This window comes from Lytechinus pictus, chromosome 9 (assembly GCF_037042905.1).
Source record: "Lytechinus pictus isolate F3 Inbred chromosome 9, Lp3.0, whole genome shotgun sequence".
In the NCBI taxonomy this organism is placed as follows: domain Eukaryota; kingdom Metazoa; phylum Echinodermata; class Echinoidea; order Temnopleuroida; family Toxopneustidae; genus Lytechinus; species Lytechinus pictus.
In genome coordinates, this window is record NC_087253.1 from 7,004,702 (window position 1) to 7,026,840 (window position 22,139).

The following is a 22,139-nucleotide window of genomic DNA, read 5'->3' on the forward strand; positions in this document are numbered from 1 at the left end:
CAAAGGGGCCATCCAGGCTGGATATATTGAATTGAAGCAATGAAATAAAATCAAAGATGCAAAGCACTGAAAAATGTCATCAAATTCATACAAGGGATATCGACATTATGACATACACTCGTATAAAAAATGCATTATTTCAGTAAACAGTTCTCGCAATGAAATTGTTATAGATCATGCGATGACGATGTATCATTCAAATTAGGTCCACCACAAATGAATAAATATCTAATGTGTAAGGTTATATTTGCTACAACCTGGTTTTCTACAAGAGAGAGACACCGTACACACAAATGTTTGCAAATATTGACAAATAATGAAAAGGATAGTGGGGACATGCGTCATGGGTCTACCTAATGAATATTCAAGACGGTCTGCATATTTTGTTTTCCCCAATTCCTACTCTAAATTGAAGCTGAATAAATTTGTTATTTGTTAACAGATTATGATGACATTTTCAGGATTCTGCTCGGTAAAATCATACTTTATTTTCTAAAATTATGAAGATTTTGTAACATTTTTTTTTAGCCCGGAGTATCCATTTAATAATAACACTTCGAGTGTTTTGTAATTTCAAATGTCGAACCTGGTAAATGACTACCCCTACCCCTTACTTAGAAGTAATGATCGTTTACTCAACCTGTTTTACAATTATTTTATTCATATTTTCTTGACTGCGTAAATGTTTTTCATGGCAAATTTATTTGTTTTTGTTTTTTTTATATATTAAGTTTTACAATTCATCGTGTTAATTAAGTGGTCTAGACTTGATTGATGTAGTTTGTAGATCTCTATAGGTGTTTTTTTTTTGTTTCATAAATGTACATTGTATTCAATTACTGATGTAAATACCCCATTGGAAATAAGCCATCTCGGCTTTCATGGGCAATCCTGGCAAGTACACACTTCTATTCATATTTTCTTATACTTGTTCATAGTTACCTGACAAATAAAATCAATCAATCAAACAAAAAACAAAATATCTCACACAGTAGTGTATATTACCCAAAGCAACGTGGTAAAATGTATTTTTGTTGTATAATACAGACCTTTTCAAGCTTGACTTTGAAGCCGACGGTTGAGCGAAACTTCTATAGAAATTGTCATTTCCCTTGTAATAAAAAACCTGTTTGCACTAATATGACCCCGGTATTTTATCAGAAGGCAGTGCTGCACCATCCCGAGTTTGCTCAATCTCGAGATTTTAGCCTGATCGACCCTCTTCGCGATTAATCTCGAGATTCAAGAAAACCCGTCTCCACCATCGCACGAAGAGCGATTCCTGCTCGAGCGAGGCAACAGGCCCGATATTCCGAGCATGCGCACTTTTGGATCTTGGTGTTTCAACGGCGCGCGCTTTTGAATAACTTCCCGCGATATGCATTCGCCGAATTCGACCGCCGGTGTTATGCAACAATCCTCTCAGCTCAGCCGCGCTCAGCGAGTGAAGACTGAAGTGATGTATTCTTCGTTAAATATGATAGTCCAGGATAGGCCCCATAGAAACTTGACCAAACCTTGTGTTTTATATATACAATATTTTTGATGGTTTCTTGTCAATTCGAGGGTGCTGATTACGAATCTGGATGATGCCACTCGTGTAACCTTGAGCATTTTCCGCAAATTGGCAAAATCCAATATGGCCGCCAAAATATGCAAATTACCCATGCAAATCATAAAATTGTCCGCACATTGGCTATGAAATGCATGAAATTGTGTGGCAGGAGTGAAATACTCTCTGAAAAAATAATTTTTGACAGAATATTTATTTTCCTGATATTCAAAATGGCTGCCATAGGCCATTGTATACTCTATTATGTACAATATGAATAGGGAAAACTAATTTTCACAAAAATTAGCACTAAACCGCAAAAAAATCGCGATGTATGGACGAAGTAATATATGCCAATCATCAGTACAAACGAGATATATCATTTATTATGTCATATATGGGGACATTGCTGTATTTTGGTATCTAAAAGCCGCCACTGGCCCAACGAGTATTATGTACAATGGCAATGGCCTGGGCCCAAAAAATGACAAGAGTGAGCACTAAAATGCATATTATTAAGATAAACAAGTGGAATACTGACTAAAAACATCATTGCCATTAATATACTATTTATGTGATAAATGCTGTATTTTGACATTCAAATTGGCCGCCATAGGCCATGTACAATGCGAATGGAGAAACTAATTTTCACAAGAGTGAGAATCATAAAATGCATATAACTGTGATATACGAGTAAAAAATATTGTCTTAAACATGATTTCTAAGTGAATACATCGAATATTGGTCGTGGAGGTAATAAATGCTGTACTTTGAAATCCAAAATGGCTGCCATAGGTCCTAAAAGTATTGTGTACATTGTTACATGGGACATATAATTTTGACAGAATTTGGCTTTGCTTGGCTCTAAATATTGCATATAATTGTGAATTGTGAAAGGGTGAAATATTGTCTAAAACCATGGTTTCTACCAAGATATATCATATCATGTGTAATTAAGTTGATAAATGCTGCATTTTTAAATTGAAAATGGCCACCATAGGCCCTTATCGTATAATATATAATTTGAGTGGAGACAAATAATGTTCACAAAAAGGGCATATGGTAGCCATTTTGAATGTTGAAATACAGTATTTATCACCTAAATTACATGTTATTCCTCACAATTTTATACTTGCAAAACTTAAATACTATGGTATTACTGGCAATGAATACAACTGGATGGAATCGTATTTAACAGACAGAAGGCAATTTGTAATGATTAACAGTTGTCGCAGTGAATTTTTGAAGATAAAATCAGGTGTCCCAAAAGGATCTATACTGGGTCCATTGATATTTTGTATTTTTATGAATGACATGTGTAATTTGAAATTGCATGTACATTCTAAAATGTCTCTTTATGCTGATGATACCGCCATTTTTAATCACGGTGAATCAATTAAGGAGGTACAAAAGTATTTGCAAGATGATTTTGATTCAATAAGTAAATGGCTAGACTTAAATAATATGCATTTACACCCGCAAAAAACAAAAGCCATGGTATTTGGTCAAAATAAAAAGTTGAGGGGTGCTCATATGTCAGTGAAATTCAGGAACATACAATTAGAAAATGTAAAAAATATTAAATACTTAGGTGTCATGCTCGATCCGGGCTTGACTTGGTGCGAACATAAAATATCGTGTGTAAAATATCTCGGGCAATAGGTTGTGTAAGGCGGATTAAGCACTTACTGTCCTTCGATATCATGAAGAAGCTGTACTTTTCTATGATTTTACCTTACATTGATTACTGTATTACATCTTTGGGAATCAGTGCAAAAAAACATTTAGATAAGATACAAAAACTTCAAAATAAATATGCCAGAATGCTTTTGAAAAAAAGATTATAATACATCACAAATTTCTTTGCTGCAGTCACTGAAGTGGCAATCAGTAGATCAGCGTATAAAATATCAGTATTGTGTTCTTGTATATAAAATAATGAATGATTTAGTTCCAAATTATTTAAAACCTTTAGTATGTAAACGGCCCGTGAAATACAGGACACGGGTTTCTTTACGATGCCCCCTTCAGCTTCCCAAAGCTAGAATTGAACATTAAAAAAAAATATTTCGCATATGTCGGACCCAAATTAATTAATGCACTTCCTTCAAATTTACAAGTTTGTACCTCCTTGTTAGTTTTTAAAAAATTATGCAAAGCCTTTCATACGAATTGATAAAGAGCGAAATGATATTCCATTGATTTACAATGATATGTATGTTTAAATTGTCACTTCCCACTCTATATTTTGGTGTTAATTGTTTCTGATGTTAGATATTTTGTATTTTGTATTTTTGATGTTGTTTGTTGTTGTTGTTGTTGTTGTTGTTCATAGTTATCTTGACATGTATTTTAAACTGCAGGGCGCCTTTGTAAAGCAGTTTTAAGAACTGAACAGGCCTACCCTGCAGTATAAAATAAATAAAACAAAATAAATAAATAAATACATAAATAGGATATGATATATTTGGACATAAATCATGTTTTCAGACAATATTTCACTCATACATCACCATTTGGCCAAGCAAAGCCAAATTCTGTTGAAATAATTTGTTTCCATTCACATTGTGCATAATACCATAAGGGCCTGTAGCGGCCATTTTGACTTTCCAATAACAGTATTTATCACCTAACAGACAGAATAAATGATATATCTTGATAGAAATTATGCCTTCAGACAATATTTTACTCATAGATCACTATTACATGCATTTATGGTGCTCACTCCTGTGAATATTGGATTCCCACTTTGCATTGTACATGATACTGTTAATGTCTATGGCGGCCATTTTGAAAGTCAAAATACAGTATTTAACACAAACTTGAAACCTGAATTATATATTTCGTTAGAAAATATGTTTTTAGACAGTATCCAATTAATTTATCACATATATATGCATTTTAGTGCTCTCTCTTGTGATTTCTTTGCTCCTCTTTCTCATTGTGCATAATACTTTTAGGGCCTTTGGCAGCCATTTTGAATATCAAAATAAAATATTCATCACATACATGGCATATTGATAATATATTTCGTTAACAATTATGTTTTTAGTCAGTATTCCACTCGTTTAATCTTAATGATATGCATTTGAGTGATCACTCTTGTGATTTGTTTGGCCCCCATTGCCATTGTACGCAATACTGTTTGGGCCAGTGGCGGCTATTTTAGATATCAAAATACAGAAATGTTCCCATATATGACGTAATAAATGATTTATCTCGTTGGTAATGATGATTTGCATATATTACTTCGTTCATACATGGCGATTTTTTGCACTTTAGTGCTCATTTTTGTGAAAATTAGTTTTCCCTATTCATATTGTACATAATAGCGTATACAAGGGCCTTTGGCAGCCATTTTGAATATCAGGAAAATAAATATTTTGTCAAAAATTATTTTTTCAGAGAGTATTTAATTCCTGCCACACAATGTCATGCATTTCATAGCCAATGTGGGAACAATTTTATGATTTTCATGGGTAATTTGCATATTTTGGCGGCCATATTGGATTTTGCCAATTTGCGGAAAATGCTCAAGGTTACACGAGTGGCATCATTCAGATTCGTAATCAGCACCCTCGAATTGACAAGAAACCAACAAAAAATATTGTATATATAAATTAACAAGGTTATGCCTCTTCTATCCTGGACTATGATGGTTTTAATGTCATGGCGGAGAAGGAGGCAACGACAGAGAGAGAGAGAAGGAAAGAAATGCTATTTGCTCACATTTTGCGAAGGGGGGTTAACAAACGAACAATCACAATTACTGGAATCTGTACAAAAACGAGCAATGTGTATAATCAACCCACAATTATCGTATACTGAGGCACTCAAAGAATTAAACTTAGAATTGTTATGCGACCGCAGGAGAATCATGTGTGAAAAGCAATTCCTCCTATTGCAAAAGTCAGATCATATCTTAAATAACCTCCTTCCATCAAAGAAAGAGTATAAGTATGATTTTAGGAAAAGAAAACAATTTCCCTTGCCAACGTGTAAAACAAAGAGGTACAAACAGAGTTTTATCCCCTGGTGTCTGTACAACATTCAATAACAAGAATTAGCGCATTAGACAATGGGTTTGTTTATTACCCAGTTGAAAGGATCGAGCAGTCTCTTGATGTTATACATACATTTTTATATTTAAATATTGCGTATTCCCAGATTTGCTATCATGTTAAGTCTGTATACTTGAAAGTGATACAATGTGTAATATCTTCCAGGTTCATTCTTTATGCTCCCTTCCCCTTTTCCTCCTCTTCTCTCTCTCTCTCTCTCCTTCTTTTCTTTCTTTCTTTCCTCCTTCTCCTTTTTGACCCCTTATCCTTTTTCATACTCCCCCTCCTCTTTCTACTTCCTTTTTTCAACTTCCTTTTTTCTCTTCTTCTTTTTCTTCTGCTGCTTCTCCTTCATATTCATCTTCTTTTTCTTCTTCCTTTTCTTCTTTTTCTTCTTTTCCTTTCTTTTTTTCTTTCTCATATTCCTTATTACTTTCTCCCCATCTCTTCCTCCTTCCCATCCGAATTACCTATTAACTATCACAATTTATTCTGAATGATCTGGTTTGACCATTTGTAAAGAAATGCGGTTCAGGTTATTTGCCCCCCCCCCCCTGTTTCATGTGAGTATTTTTTCAAATTTGAATAGATATTCTTGTTTTCATTCCCTGCTTATTCTTCATATTCCGTTTTCCTTTTTATGCTGGTTATTTCCCTGTTTGTTTTGGTATTAATGTACAGTGTATATTGTTACATATTTCTCACCAGTTTTTAAATATTTCTTTCAAATGTAATTGGGTATTTAATTGTACTACTTTGCATTGTCAATAATCCAACTGTCATGGTTGCTATGAATTAATAAATAAATGAATAAATAAATAAGACGACACTGCTGTCAGTGTGGTTATTGACTATGACCATCGTCGATAATGAGCGCCTCCCCCATCGGTCTGGTCTCTCCCAAAATCCATTCACTGGTGGGACACTATAGTTGCTTATTGGGGAATAATATGAGAAGTGAGATTTTATAGATAAAGTCAATGGCGACAATAGTCAAATATGACTAATTGCCACTCAAACCAACATAAGAAGAAGAAGTAGATGAACGCTATAAAATTTGCGATAAAGTCTATTCGCGTGTATAAAGTGCATGTGTTTGGTACGATCGCGATGTACTGTGTTTATGTTTTGACCAAGGCGGAAGTGGAACGCGAATTGCATTATGGACTGACGTCATCAATAAATTACCCCGAGTCCAATCTCGAGTGCGTCTGCACCTACGAATTAGCGGGATAATTCGTAAAATAGCGCGCTATTTTGCAAATAAACCCGAGTTGACTTGGGATTGCAATATCGAGATTAATCCTGCGAACTAGCGCGATAATTGCGTCTCCACTGCAAACAATCTCGAGATTTTTCAGATCGGGATAATTTGCCGGATCAGAAACAGCGCGCTAATTTGAAAACACGGGATAAGGAATGCCAAAATTGCCTTGATTTAGTTATCATGCATAAATAATATCTGCAGCTAAAGGGTTACTTATCTGTTGAATTATGCTAATACAATACTTTTTATATTTGACTAATGCAAGTGTAATAGTCACTCGATTTTCATTTCTTTCCTACCAAGGAAAAGTTTGATAAAGACAACCAAAAACTGTTTAATTTTTTGTAGTTGATGCTTGGCTTTGCAATATTTATTCAATATTGACTGGATCTGAGGGAGATATCACATGCCGAAGTCTGCCCAAAAGTGAGCCAATTAAGACTAAAATATAAAGCGTTGCTAATGACGTGCGTTGTTTGCTACACAATCAGTCAGAACGCTTTGAAACTGATATCACAGACATGACAGAGTGACAGGGTATGCCGAACAGCAGTTGATGTGTAGGTCTGTAACTACCTATTTATGGACAATGAACCTGACCATGTTGAAAATCGACATTGAAATCTTCTTTTGATAAATATGTAATAATATAAATAATAATAATGATAATAATAATACTAATACTAATAATAAAAATGTGACTTATAAGGCGCCAAATCCACTCTGTAGAGTGCTCAAGGCGCACAAAGAGCTAAGAGTTATAAATAAAAAAAAAACTGTTAAAAAGATTTGTTAAAGTTTCGACAGAGGTACATTTTTTATGTCTTCAGGAAGGCTATTGGACAAATTTGGACATGCAATAGCAAATGATCTTTCCCCCAAGTTTTTGAAACTTTTGGATAACAAGGTAGCCAGAAGTCGTTGAGCGCAAAGACCTACTTGATCTGAAGTAATTGATAAATGAAAGACTGTATTGTGGTGCTGATCCAAGAATATAATGAAAAGAAAGCAACATAATATTAAAGATAATCCTATTTTTGATAGGGAGCCAGTGCGGCGAATTCAAGATGGGAGTGATGTTAGAGCGTTTATTTGACAAAGTGACGGTGCGCAGCAGCTGCATTCTGAAGCTTCTGAAGCTTATATAACTGAGCCTGTGGTAAACTGAACAAAAGGACATTACAGAAATCAAAGCGGGAGGAAATCAAGGCATGTACTATCTTTTCAGTTGCAGACTTAGATAAATATTTCCCGATAAAACATAGGTTACGAAAATGGTACCGAACTGATTTATAGATATTTGAGATTTGGGCAGACATTGTCAAATATGAAATAAAATTTACTCCAAGATTAGGGCAAGTCTGAGACAAATGAATCGTGTGGCCAGAAAATTAGAAGGAATCAACATCAATTTTGTTGAGCTGCACTTTAGAGCCATGAAACATAAGATATTCACACTTATCTAAATTTAGTTTCAAAGAATGAGTTTGCATCCAGTCATGAACATCAATCTTTGAAGACGACGAATATCATTATCAGCTGCTTGCTGAGTCGACTCAAAAGAGACCATACATGTCATAAGTTGAATATCGTTTCCGCAAATTTGGTAGTCAATTCCGTGCCGGAGCAACATTTTTTGCAATCTAATCAGATAAATTGATAAAAGGATTGATCCGCCCACACAACCCTGCGGTACATCATGGGTCAGAGGTGAAGCAGCTGATTGGCAGCCATTTATACATAGAATATGTGATGGGAAGAAATGTGGGATTCAAACCACTTGAATGCTTCACCTCTGACACCAAAGTATTCGACATGATAGTATGGGGTATGGTTTACTGTGTCGAAGGTGGAGGATAGATCGAGTAAGAGTAAAGCAGTCACATGCCCTCTGTCCATCTCTCGGAGAATATGATTCGAGGTGCTCACAAGAAGGGTTTCCACACTGTGGTGGGGTCTGTAGGCAGATTGAAAAGGGTCAAACAGATTATTGTCGTGAAAGTATTCAGCAAGACGAGAGAAAGCAACTACATGTATTTCAAGGACTTTGAAGAGGAAGGGTAAGTTAGAAACCGGCCGGTAATTTTGAAGAGAATCAGGATAGAGAGAGGTTTCTTTAACAGTGTTGTAACATGAGCATATTTCAGAGAAGAAGGGATATGCGACTGCTCTAAACTTAAACGAATGAAACCTTTGGAACAAGATGGATTGTGTGAAAACAGAAATCAAAGAAACAGATCAACGAAAGTTTGAGAAAAATCGGAAAAATAATGAGAAGTTATGAGCATTTGAATATTGCAATCACGAATGCTATGGAGATCCTCACATTGCCAATGCGACAAAGATGTGTGATGTCACTTGTGAACAACTCTCCCCATTACTTGAGTATATATTTCACTTGAACTGCCTCTTTTCTCACATCTTTCAGTAGATCATGTGTTCTTTCTATAGGAGGGCATGTAATACAGATTTTCAAAGAATACACCATGGATAAACAGTTTGTATCCATAAGAAAAAAAAGAGACAATTTGGGGGTGTTTTATAGTCTGGTCCGTTAGCGAAATTATGTGGACACGGTGGACAAAAGCATGATTTTTTTCTCCAGACCTTTGTTTATGTATAAGAATTGAAAATGGGGTATGCTCCAAAAAATAAAAAATAAAAAAACATTCTGGCTGCAGGGACAGAGAAAAAATGGGTGAAAATGTCAAAATTTATGAGTTTAGATTGGTCTGATATATGGACTAGCGCTAGTGCAAAACTCAATAGCAGTGCATTAATATGCTAGGTTTAGTTCTGATTTCAGACCCCTTTTGAACAGATGTTCGGTTTGTCCTCACATCTCAATGCTTCAAATATCTGAATGCAGATGCTAAACAAGCCGAAGGGTGGCGGTGGAGGGGGTTGAATGTTGGTGTGTATGTATGTATTTTGGTCTTGGGGTAAAGATGTCCAAGACATATTTTTTGCATGTGTTGGATATTGTGTTGCCAAGGTAACAGTGTATCATTGGAAAAATAAGGTAAAAATTTTGCAGTTAGAACTACTTCCTATGTTTTCACCCGATTCTCATGAAATTTGGCACAGACATTGGTCTTGAGGTGAAGATGTCTAAGACACATTTGTGTGCCTTTCAGAAATACTGTTGCCATGGTAACAACATATCATAATTATGGTGAAAAAAAAAATGCAATTCAAACTGCTTCATCAGTTTTCAATCAATTCACATGAAATTTGGCACACACATTGGTATTGAAGTAAAGATGTACATGGCACTTTTTGTGTATGTTTCAGAAATTTTGTTGCCATGGTAACAACATATTATATGGCAAAATTTAGGTTAAAACCTTGCAATTTGAATTACTTCATCAGTTTTGAACCAATTCTCATGAAATTAGGCTCACATATTTGCCTTGAGGCTTGAGGTAAAGATGTCAAGAACCATTTTTTTGTGTGTGCATTATTTTGTCAGAGAGTGCATTACATAAAAAGATTTGACGATTTCGGAAAAATTAACCATATTTCATTGCACATTACATCCCCCACTATTATCATACCAATTATCAAGGCGTTTACGTGATCATTGGCCAAGATCTCAAGGGAGGTTGATTCAACCCCCAGTAAAAAAGCGTTAAAAGACACAAATAATGAAATTCTTTACATGTACATTACAAAAATACCTGTTCTAGAGCATGTCCACTGTACAACAAAACGTTTATTTGAATGGATAGAGGAATATAAAACATGCATGACACTGACAACATCAAAATAGGATGTAAAATAAGTAATGACATATCAAAGATTCACACAAATCACTTATATGCACAAAACAGGTGATATGCAATTAAGTCTATGTCACACTTTCTTTTGCATATATCAATATATGAAATATCTTATAATACTTGATTTTTTACAGAATTCACAATTATAAGAAAACTCTTCATTGAATTGAGTTTAGGTTGCCACAATGGCTTTTTACACAAGTTTCAGGGAGAAATCAAAGCATACACCTGTATTACACATTATGAGGCGAAAAAAAAATCATATTTAATGATATATTTAAAAAAGAAACGGTGAATGGAGAACGTCACTTGGTCGCTCATTTGCATAATGACCAGGATGTGCACAGATCTGTTTTGTGAAAATAAGCAAAACTTCAAAATGTCAGAACTTTTTCATTTTACATAACATTTTAATGAAATTTTCAGTGTTATGCTCATTGGACTTTTCTCTATTATATCAAAGAAACTCTTTGTTGGGGTGGACTTGCCCTTCAAGAAAGTACAAAGCTTGTGTCCCAGGAATTCTTATTATCTTATATAGACATGGGTCCCATCGATCACACCTATGACTATTGAATTCCTGTAGTACTGGTACTCATAATAATAATAATATAGGGTATTTATATTGCACACATATCCACCTTGTTAGGTGCTCAAGGCGCTCCTATATTACCCGGCTAAGCTAGGCGTTCACAGCGCACACAGTTTCTTGAGGAATTATTTCCTACCGGTACCCAGTTACCTCACCTGGGTTGAGTGCAGCACCATGTGGATCAGTTTCTTACTGAAGGAAATTACGCCATGGCTGGGATTCGAACCCACGACCCTCTGTTTCAAAGTCCGGAGACTAATCCACTGGGCCACAACGCGCGTACAGTTGTTGTTGGGTAGCCTCAATCTCATCTCTGGTTGTTGAAGTTCTCACAAAACCTTTCTTCTTGCTATGGCTTGCGAAACATCTTTGATCACTCAACAGATGATTGCAACACTGATGTCTCATCACCATGTATTGTATTCCCTGAAATTATCCTGTAAATGAAGATATATTGCCAGATGTTGCACATTACTCTGTGATTTTATTTTTATTTTTTTTAGATGACAAAGAGAAAACAAGAAATAACTATTTCATTGTCTTTACATTTAAAGATTAAAAAAAAAAAAAATTGATCCCATATGCCTGGAATCCTTTAAATATCATAGAACTCAATTTAACATTACTTTACTGGTCCAAAGGCTAAACTTTTCCCAACCCCATAAACAATTGTGTGACAAACATACATTGAGCAAAGCAGATGCAATGCTTTTTTCAAATAACCAACATAATTATACAACCTAAATGTAAAGTATGGATTTTGGAAGAATCTGTCGTCAATGGATGACAAAACTTCTAGTTCTAATGTACATTTCTGATTGTATTTTCTATTTTTTTCAAAAAAATAAAATAATAATCATATGCTCAGTTCACTGTGAATTAAAAACAGGCAGTTGCCAAAATTTATTATCACTTTTTACATTGAGTTCGATTTCTTTATACAGCAACATCACTAATATTTGCATACACTAGGCTTGTCTTGAGATGTTTATGTCATAACTTTCTTATCCAAAAAAATACTTACAGCATACAAACGCAGAATTGTCGATACTTGCAGAAACAAAGGTAGTCGATCACTAGGCCCTTTGTCCCTCCTCAGGCTCAGATCATCTTCAAGCATGTTGATAAGGTAGCGTGTGGTCTCTTTTAAAAAGGAATAGTGTGCTTGAAAGCTTCATGCTCGTACAAGTCACAAAGGTTCCTCCTGTCAATGACTCCTAATTGCAGTTCTGGTTGGCATATTCCTAGTGAATTAGAATAGAGTAAGAAGCAAAAGAAAATATTTAAACAACATTGAATAAACAACAACTATGTATTCTTAACTACCTTTACTGCATATTGTCGAAATTTATTGGCCTACCTTTTGAGAAATCTGCATATTTGGTCAGTTGACTTATAAATTCCTTATTTTGCCCACAACCTCATCACATTGTCATTCTCATAAATTTAAATCGATCAACTGGATGTCTGGATCTACAAAATTTTCGACATTTAGGCATGTACTCTATTAGACAGGAATAACCGTCGTTTCTGGGGATTTCCTTAACAATTTCTGACATTTCACTATGATCCTTACGCAGTTCAGCGAAACAACCAAAATACAGAGACTGAAGCCTTTGGTCTAGTTGACCATTGATCATGGGACACAGAATTAAGATTAGTTCAGTAACTGTCAGATGTGTACGTCAACCAAGTTTGAAATTGATCAAAATACATGGTTCTTTATCATGAAACAAATTTTTTTTTTTATGGTGACAAAGAAAAAAAAAAGAAAATAAACAATAGTCCACATAGAAAAAAAATGAACACACCTCTCTTACAATCCTCCTTATTCTTTCAGGACAGCCTGCACATGTTGTAAGATGTTTTCATCCATTCGAAAATTTACTGCGGAAATAAACAAAGTACAGACCTGTAGATCTACATGTACATGAAATTACTTTTTTTTTTATATAATGGACATAATTCAACATCTCTCAAATCTGCCAGATTAAATGATAGTATTTCCAACCAAAATGTAAATTCATATCATTTGCTAAAATAATTTATTCAATGAATTGTTCTATAGAATGGCGCTTCATAACGTAGCTCATCGTATTGTAGCTACATCATGTAAACAAACTGAGTCAAGCCTATTGTATTACGCAGGGTGAGCAAGGATGGGAAGATTTTGCAATGGCCACTAGATCGGTCTGGTAAGAAACCTCTAATTTTTCATGTTTTTGTTATATAGGCCCTACAAAATATTTGTTATTCCTTTATATGCTTTAGTTTAGGTGGTAAAAAGGTATAAAATTTAAATTAATTCCAGTGTATCTAACCAAGGCAATTGGCAGTGATGTGGATATTGAAGGGGATTCCATCATTGACAATGTTACCAACTTCTTCGACACACACTGACACAGCCATACGCAGGCATGCCCTAGCCTAGCGCGTGCTTTGGCTCCATGATGATAAGACACTGTCAACTCAAAATTATAAAAATATCATTACAGAGTCCTTGTCCTCGAGGCTAGATCTAGTTCCAACCACCCAAGGGTTCATTACATGCCGCCGCGCACAGAAAAATCAAGCCATAGAAGTCGTGTGTTGTGGACCCAAGAAGTGAGATCCCAGCACGCGCGACCCACTAGTTAGAAATCCACTGCCAAACGCGGTTCGTGGTGCGAGGTTAGTATACTAACCTCGCAATACGTGTGAGTGGTTCCAACATTTCTCCAGTTGGATCTGAATAAGTGAATTTTGAAAAAAAATTGTGAACACTATTATTGGAGACAGGATCTACTACTAACAATGACTAGACACAGTTAGGAAGTGTTTTCCCATTCACTAAATTGACCCAACAAGGGTCAAGGCAACAACACAGGCAACATGCCCATTAATATTGTGAATGTGATGCTGTTTGTGCAGTTACTTAACTTAGTTGATGATACTAAAAAATCATATCAAACTAAGATATAAATTGAGAATAAAATTTTCTTGAATTTTGCACAATTGTGGTTGAAAGTCTGACTACTTTGGCGGCTTTGTCATGCATCGCTTCTCCAGAGGCAGAGCTGAATGAGCTGAGCTAACCAAGGGAGCTCCGGCCCGGAGCTCCCTGGCCTGGGTGAGAGCTGAGCGATTCGGTACGGAGAGCTCTTCATAATCTTTTGACATGACACAAAACTAGACGCGTGGGACTGAAATATAACTTGCGTGCGATAATGCTTTTCCCTATCACGAGTCCACCGTTCCGCTCCTAAATCTGCATGCATTTATAGCATTAATTGTAATATTTCTTCACAAACAAATATACACAGACGTAGAAAAAATATTCATCGTCGCTATAAAATGGTAAATTACTCACGATGTTCTCACAGCTCGGCAAATACCGATATTACACGCTTCGCTTCTAGCTTCTTTTCTTTTCGTACAAATTTATTTATCGTCGTCTATCTCCACTTGCTCAGCAATGTACCGAAATACTGTTCTGTGATTGGTCAATGTGCCTAAAAACCATGGTTTTTCTAAAACCCACGGTTTGAAACCACCTAAAACAGTTGACTCAAAATCATGCCGAAAACCCACGGTTAAAACCATGGTTTCATTTGAAACCACCTTTGTGAATCGCAAAATCAGTAAAACCCACGGTTGAAACCATGGTTTCTGCAAAAACCACCTTTGTGAATTCGGGCCATTGAGTTTTGCACTAGCGCTAGTCTTGCATCAGACCAATGTAAACTCATAAATTCTGACATTTTCACCCATTTTCTCTCTGTTCCTGTAGCCAGAATTTTTGGAGCATACCCCATTTTAATTCTTATACATAAACAAAGGTCTGGAGAAAAAAAATCATGCTTTTGTCCACCGTGTCCACAAGTAGGGAATTTTTGACGCAAAACAGACCAGACTATTATAGTCCATCAAAGTTACAGTTGTTCACATGTGACATCACATATCCTTGTCGAATTGACAATGGGGGATCTCCATGGCATTAGTGATTGCAATATTCAAATGCTCATAACTTTCTCATTATTTGTACGATTTTCTCAAACTTTCTTTCTTCTTATTCTTTGATTTTTCTGTTTCGACACAAATCTACTTCCAAATGTTTCATTCCCCTTTAAGTTAGCAAGGTAAGAGGGAATATGGGCGAACATGGGTGAACAATGCTTTAGTAACTTTACAGGTATAGGATCTAATTGACATGGCTTGGGAGGAGATTTGTGAAATCAAGACATAATCTCATCAGGAGAGGTAGGGCGGAAGATGTCCAAGGTAGAAGGGGTGAAAGACTGTAGAGGTTTGAGGTCTTGAGTTAGACTTTGCACACCCCTTGAACTTTCGTTTTAAAGAAATGTGAGCATTTACAGGGAAGTTCGTACCTGTCTGTATCGTTTGGTAGAGGGGAAGATTGTCGACGATTAAGGAGTCTGTTAGCCAAAGAGAAGAGTTGTTTTGAGTCACCTTGGCATTCCTTACCAAGACCTACGAAGTAAGATCGCTTCGACCTCTTGACAAGAGAGTTAACAAGGTCGCGCTGAACTTGCAAATGATTCCTGTCAATCAGTAGTCCACTTTTCCTCCAATTCGTCTCCATTCTTCGTCGAATATGCTTCTGTAAAGTGATGTCAGAGCTGTACCACGATGAGTCCTATGGCGCTTTACCTTTCTAGTCCTTGGTGGAGCGTGGATGTTGAGAAGCTTCTCAAGCTCAGTGTTGTAGCGAAGAGCAGCAGTATCGACGTTGTCTGTAGAAAAAAGTTGTAATGCTGCTATCAGCCACACTCTGGGCAAAAGTTACTCTATGCCTCGGATGTTTCGGGAGATAACGTTGATCTTTGGAAATCAATATCAAATTATAAAATTTACAATTATCTGATTGGCAAAACAATAAAAAGGTTACAACATCAACAAATTACTAAACCCCAGGCCATAAAAAAAAAGATTAGAAGCGATAACCTATATTCAAACATTCAAAACACTGCAAATTTCAACTAATTCGGACAAGTGATACCGAGGTTATGAAATACACGTATGTCAAAGTTTTACATTAATTCAGTGAAACAGTTGATGCACTAAAATCTTTATGAATGCGCTGATGATGATATCATATATCCAGTTATTCAGTTGTCATTAATTGTATGAAGAAAAAAAAACGTAATTCATTTTTTCCCACCATAAATTAAAGAGAAAAATTATACGACCTATTTTGTTACTAGAAGGACATATCGTACGCACATGTAAGCGAACATGAAATAACAATGATGTCTTGTAATAACATAAGAAAAGGTAAAGTGGGAACAGGTGTCATCAGCTAGCCTAAGACAGTGTGCATACTGTTAAAAAAAAAAAACATTGACCAACTAGAAGCTGAATAACTTCGGTTATTTGATATCAGATTTTGATAACATTTTCAACATTTAGCTTGATGAATTTTACTATGTTTATCAAGATATAACTGTTATCAGCCTGGAGTACCCATTTGCCCTAACAGTGTATTGTAATAAATCTGGTAAGTGGCTACTCGTTAGGGCGAACAACTGTCTCACACTGTAAGGTATCTAACCAAAAGCAAACAGGTAGCATATAATCCGCTTAAATCCGACCGATTCCAGTTTGACTTTGAATCCGACTAATTTTTTAAAAACTCATTTAAAAACTCATTTAAAACTCATTTTTTCACGAGCATGAACCAGGAAAAAGTGGACAATTTTGAAGGCGCGTTTATGTCAGCCGGGAATACAATATTTACTGGATTTTATTGATCATATTTGACAGTTTTTCGAACTTCTTTCGGAAATAGTGTTTATAAAAAAAATGAAGCATACAAGTCACTGGAATTGCCATTTGATTGTGACGTGTTCCGTATATCGTAGAAATGATTTATTAAGAACAGCCGGAAAGTTTGGTTTTGAGGAGGTGACTGTGGTATATTGGTATATACGGCGCCTTTCACGTTTGATGATGACATTGTCTGTGATAAATGGATGCAAGCACAACTTGCTGAAAGTAAGTGACATATAATGCAAGTTATCTTCTTCACAAATGGTTCCACATTGGCTAGTTCGCAAGAGAAAAATGTTATGATTATCATTGCATATTTAATTCCATAACATTTTTTTAACCTTGCTAACTGTGTGTGAGGGGGAAGAATGGTCTAAAAAATATCTTACTTTTAAACCCACGCGTGTGTATGGCGAGATTATGCAATTCTTTTTCAATAAACTAAGTTTTTGTTCCAAAATATGGATGTGGATCAGAAGTATCCACAAGTTCCATGCGGAGAGTCAATACAACCCCTCTCATATTCCTCTAAAATACGTCTGCAATAAGATCCAATTCATATTACATGTATGACATGTTTACTGGCCCTGTAATACAGGGGGATATTCCAAGGGGGATCCACATATTACAAGCTTTGCTTTTCAGTGGACCCCCTCATGTCCATTTATGCTAAATATTACACTGCCTTTTGTTTTTGTTTTATGAAGTAAGATTACTCGTTTGTAAAATTGTATTTCATTTGTATTACTTTATATTACTTTGTATTATGTTTTGAATGGAAATGAAATAAAGAATTGACTTGAATTGAAATTGAATACATTGACCAACATGATAACTTTTTTTGGAATAATCTCATGAATTGACGCCACAGTCTTTAGTTGATTGCGTAATCACTCTCAAAATTTTGTTGTTGCTCAATCAAGGAAAAGTGTCAATTATTCATCAGTTTGGGATTAATACCGCTCACCCTAAATGAGATGAATGTCCATCATGAAATTGTCATGTCCTTCAAAGTTTGTGGATGTTAAGAAGACACGATGGGGGTTTCAAAACACCAAGCTCTGGGTAATGTGCCATCGATGGAGGTGTAGGGAAAGTACTTGAAAACTACATTGGTGTAAAGAAGACTTTTCCAAAAAAAAAATGCCGTCTTCTTGTTTTCAAAAATATAATTAGATAATAAACCAGCCATCTTAGCTAGAACAGGCACCTCTGCACACCAAGATAGAATCGTAGGGTGTGTCCTCTTACCACTGTCCTAGTACAGCGGCAACTGCAATCTATCTACACAGGCTAATACAAAATCGGTTACACTTCGTAATTCTGAAGGTTCTTTATTCCGAAGGTTCGTAATTCCGAAACACGCAAATTGCCTATACCTCGATGTTCGTTAATCCGAAAACGTAAAAGGGTTCGTTAATCCGAACATTTGTGGCGTTATTCCGAAGGTTCGTTATTCCGAAGGTTCGATAATCCGAAAACGAAATAAGGTTCGGTGTTCCGAAGGTTCATTAATCCGAAAACGAAATAAGGGTCGTTGTTCCGAAGGTTCATTAGTCCGAAAACGAAAGGCGGTTAGTTAATCATTTAGTTTTCGGACTAACGAACCTTCGGAATTACGAACCTCACTTCGTTTTCAGACTAACGAACTTCCGGAATTACGAACCTCCTTTCTTTTTCGGATTAACAAACCTTCGGAATTACGAACCTCACTTCGTTATCGGACTAACGAACCTCCGGAATTACGAACATCCTTTCTTTTTCGGATTAACAAACCTTCGGAATTACGAACCTCACTTCGTTTTCGGACCAACGAACCTTCGGAAATACGAATGTATGCGATATATATATATAAGATTCATTTACAAGTGTCAATGCCATACCACTTTCTTTTGATACATAAAATTATTATAATGTTCTACTGTGTATTACGTGGGATAATACAGCCCCCCCCCCCCAAAAAAAAAATAATAAAAAAAAAAATAAATAAATAAATATCGGGGATATACACGTATTCTCCGGAATCTACATCTTAGATTATGCATGTGAACATGAAACAATAAAGAAAAAAAACATTTGAAAGCAAGCAGTCTACAGTCTCACTTTCTTAAAAAAAAATCATGACCAAGAAAAAAACAACAACAATTGAATGGGAATAAAGAGGAAAGAGAGAATGGTAAAATATGATACTCTTTTCTGAATATTATATCATAATCAATCACTAAATATGATTTTTGTAATGAAAGTGTAAAAACTTTATCAAATTTGCCTCCCTCGACTTTGTTTTGGCTCATTACGCCACTGCATGCATGCATGTATATTTTACCCAACCAGCCAACTGTGATACCCCATCTCTCTTTCTTCATCATGTGTGTGTCTCTCTCACTTTTCCTCTCTTTTTCACATTTTAAGATAATGTAGACATCGTCGAGGGAGTTTTGGGGCCATGCCCACCCAAACAGTCTAACTACCATGATAAAAATGAGAAAAAGGGAAAAGTAGTGAATATATCATTTTCTAAATAAACATTGTCTCAATCTATCACAAAATAAGCTAAAAGGGTGATTTTTTGTTCGCTTGCTTCAGTTCCTTAGTGACAATTTTGTCTTTGTCTTCTTTTTTAAGAGATTTAAATCAGTACACAATGTTTGGCCCCTTTCAAAATTCCTGGTTTTTCACGCTATTCACACCAAGAATTTAGATTTGACAAAAGTTTATAGCGAAAGTAATATAATCAAGTTTACCATTTTTTCATAATATCATTCAGACTAAAACATTTTTGCTGGGTAAAAAAAGAGGAATGATGAACCTAACCTGTATTTGTAGTCATTGTCTTTTGTGTTCGTTATCCTAATAAAAAGAAAAAAATATATATTTAATGGCTCAGAATTGAGTACCAGAGATATTCCAAGAGATAAAACCAATATTCCATGCATGGCAGATGAGTGGAATATTGGCCCAAACGCGTAAAATATTTCTGGCATTCCGTGAAACAAAGCCATTTATTATATTTGATATATCACATTTATTGTCAAAATCATGATTCGTATTATTATTATAATTATTATTAGTTTTATTGTTTTTATTTTCGTTGTTATTACTACTATTACCATTATTATCATTAATATTATAAATCATCATCATTACTAGTATCATTATTACGTGTTATCAATTGACATTTCATTATTATAATTATCAATAATAATGGTGAAAATTATGATACTAAATAGTAATAATAATAAAGTAGCTTGCACTGCCAGTTCTAGTATTATGGTAATATTGACAATCATAATGATTTAACATACACAACTTTTAAAATGTTTAAGTGTACTAAAACACAATTGAAATTACAAAATGCCTTCAAAATGCATAGAAATGTCAAGGCTCAAAATTTTCGAAGCCAAGGCTTTGAAAAAGTAGGCCTTAAGGCCAAGGCCGAACATCAAGGCACTACAACACTGCCATACAGCGTATAGGTTATTAACATAGACGTAATTTTAATGTAATTATTAGTTACAATATTTGAGTTGATGATGCCGGAAAAGCTGCTTTCTGAGTTTCTACAGTGCGTCTCAAAAAAAAAATTATACACTTTTGAAAGGGCTACCCAACAGAAAATATGTCACTTTGGGGGAATATACCTATATATATGGGAAGCCAATGAAGTCAACTTTCGGATGACACCAAAAAGTTTGAAAACTATTCATGCTTGAGTGAGCACTACCCACTTAAACAAAGGGTATGACAATTGGGGTGGGCAGGAATTAGCTATTCGATTTCTGTCAGTTTTTGAGAGGTGAGTCCCTAGGAACTTGCAAACTTAAATTAATTTAAATAAAATTAATGGTCATTCATGATCGATTTATATTGTTAGAGCAAATTTCATGAATTATCAAATTGAAATTTCATGTATGGTTGAGCGTGAATTGCAATCTTTAGTGCAGCATTTTAACTTACCAATGTGGGTCTCAACAGTGTGTCCATTGGAGTCAGGAGAATAGGGGTAAGAAATGACTTCAGTGGGTGAAGTAAGTTGATGGGAAAGGGGTCAACAAAACGTTTAGCCTCCCTTCTTTAGGTCCGTCCCCCCTCCTGTTGAGATTGAGACTGATTGCTATTACATGCACGCATTAAATGACAATTCCACCCCAACAAAAAGTTGATTTGAATAAATAGAGAAAAAATCCAACAAACACAACACTGAAAATTTCATCAAAATCGGATGGAAAATAAGAAAGTTATGACATTTTCAATTTTTGCTTAATTTCACAAAATAGTTATATGCACATCCTGGTCAGTATGCAAATGAGGGAACTAATGACATCACTCACTCACTATTTCTTTCGTATTTTATTATATGAAATATGAAAAATTCAAATTTTCTCCTTATTGTCCTGTGAAACAAAATTTTTTTTTGCCCTGAACATGTGGAATTACCATTGTTTAACATTTTATGGTTCAGTCAAATTGGTCCTTATTGTCAAAAGTATAAAAATTGAAATATTGTATTATTCAAACAATAAAAAACAAAATAAATAGTGAGTGAGGGACTAAATTGTGTATTTAACTGTTTTGCGAAAAATAAGCGAAAAATAACTTTAAAATGTCATAACTTTCTCAGTTTTCATCCGATTTTGATGAAATTTTCAGCATTATGCTTCTCTGATTTTTCTCTATTGATACAATTCAACATTTTTCTGAGGTGGACTTGACCTTTAAGCCCAGAGTGGACTGTCAATTTGATAATAAATGCTGAAAATTAGGTCATCAACTTTCACTTATCAATAATTCAATCAACAATTTGTCAAGTTCTTAATAAAAAAAAAATTACAAGCAAAAAAAAAGGTCTTCAAGCTCGTCAGAGGGGGCAATAAAGGTTTTCAGGGGGGCATAAAAGGATTTTCAAGCTCGTCAGGGGGGGGGGGCAGGGATACGTCCTTTGCATGTGTTGTTGCTCGTCAGGGGAGGGGGCAGGGATACGTCCTTTGCATGTGTTGTGGCTCGTCAGGGGGGGGGGGGGCAGACTGCCCCCTCCCCGTAGGTACGCTAGTGACCCTTATCCCATCAACCTACTTCCCCTACCTAAGACCATGATTCCATGATCAAGTCCACCCTT

General features: G+C 35.4%; 1 protein-coding gene and 1 long non-coding RNA gene across 3 annotated transcripts in view; one reads left to right on the plus strand and one right to left on the minus strand.

Annotated features, from left to right (window-relative positions):
- Positions 1–22,139, plus strand: part of LOC129267839 (NACHT, LRR and PYD domains-containing protein 13-like) — a 113,367-nt gene that overhangs the window by 21,634 nt on the left and 69,594 nt on the right. The gene's annotated exons all lie outside the window — the stretch shown is intronic.
- LOC135155484 (uncharacterized) lies at positions 12,415–14,675 on the minus strand. The gene is made up of 3 exons (XR_010294633.1): positions 14,604–14,675; positions 13,066–13,141; positions 12,415–12,498 (listed from the first exon to the last, which is right to left on the minus strand). It is a non-coding gene; the product is annotated as an uncharacterized LOC135155484 (long non-coding RNA).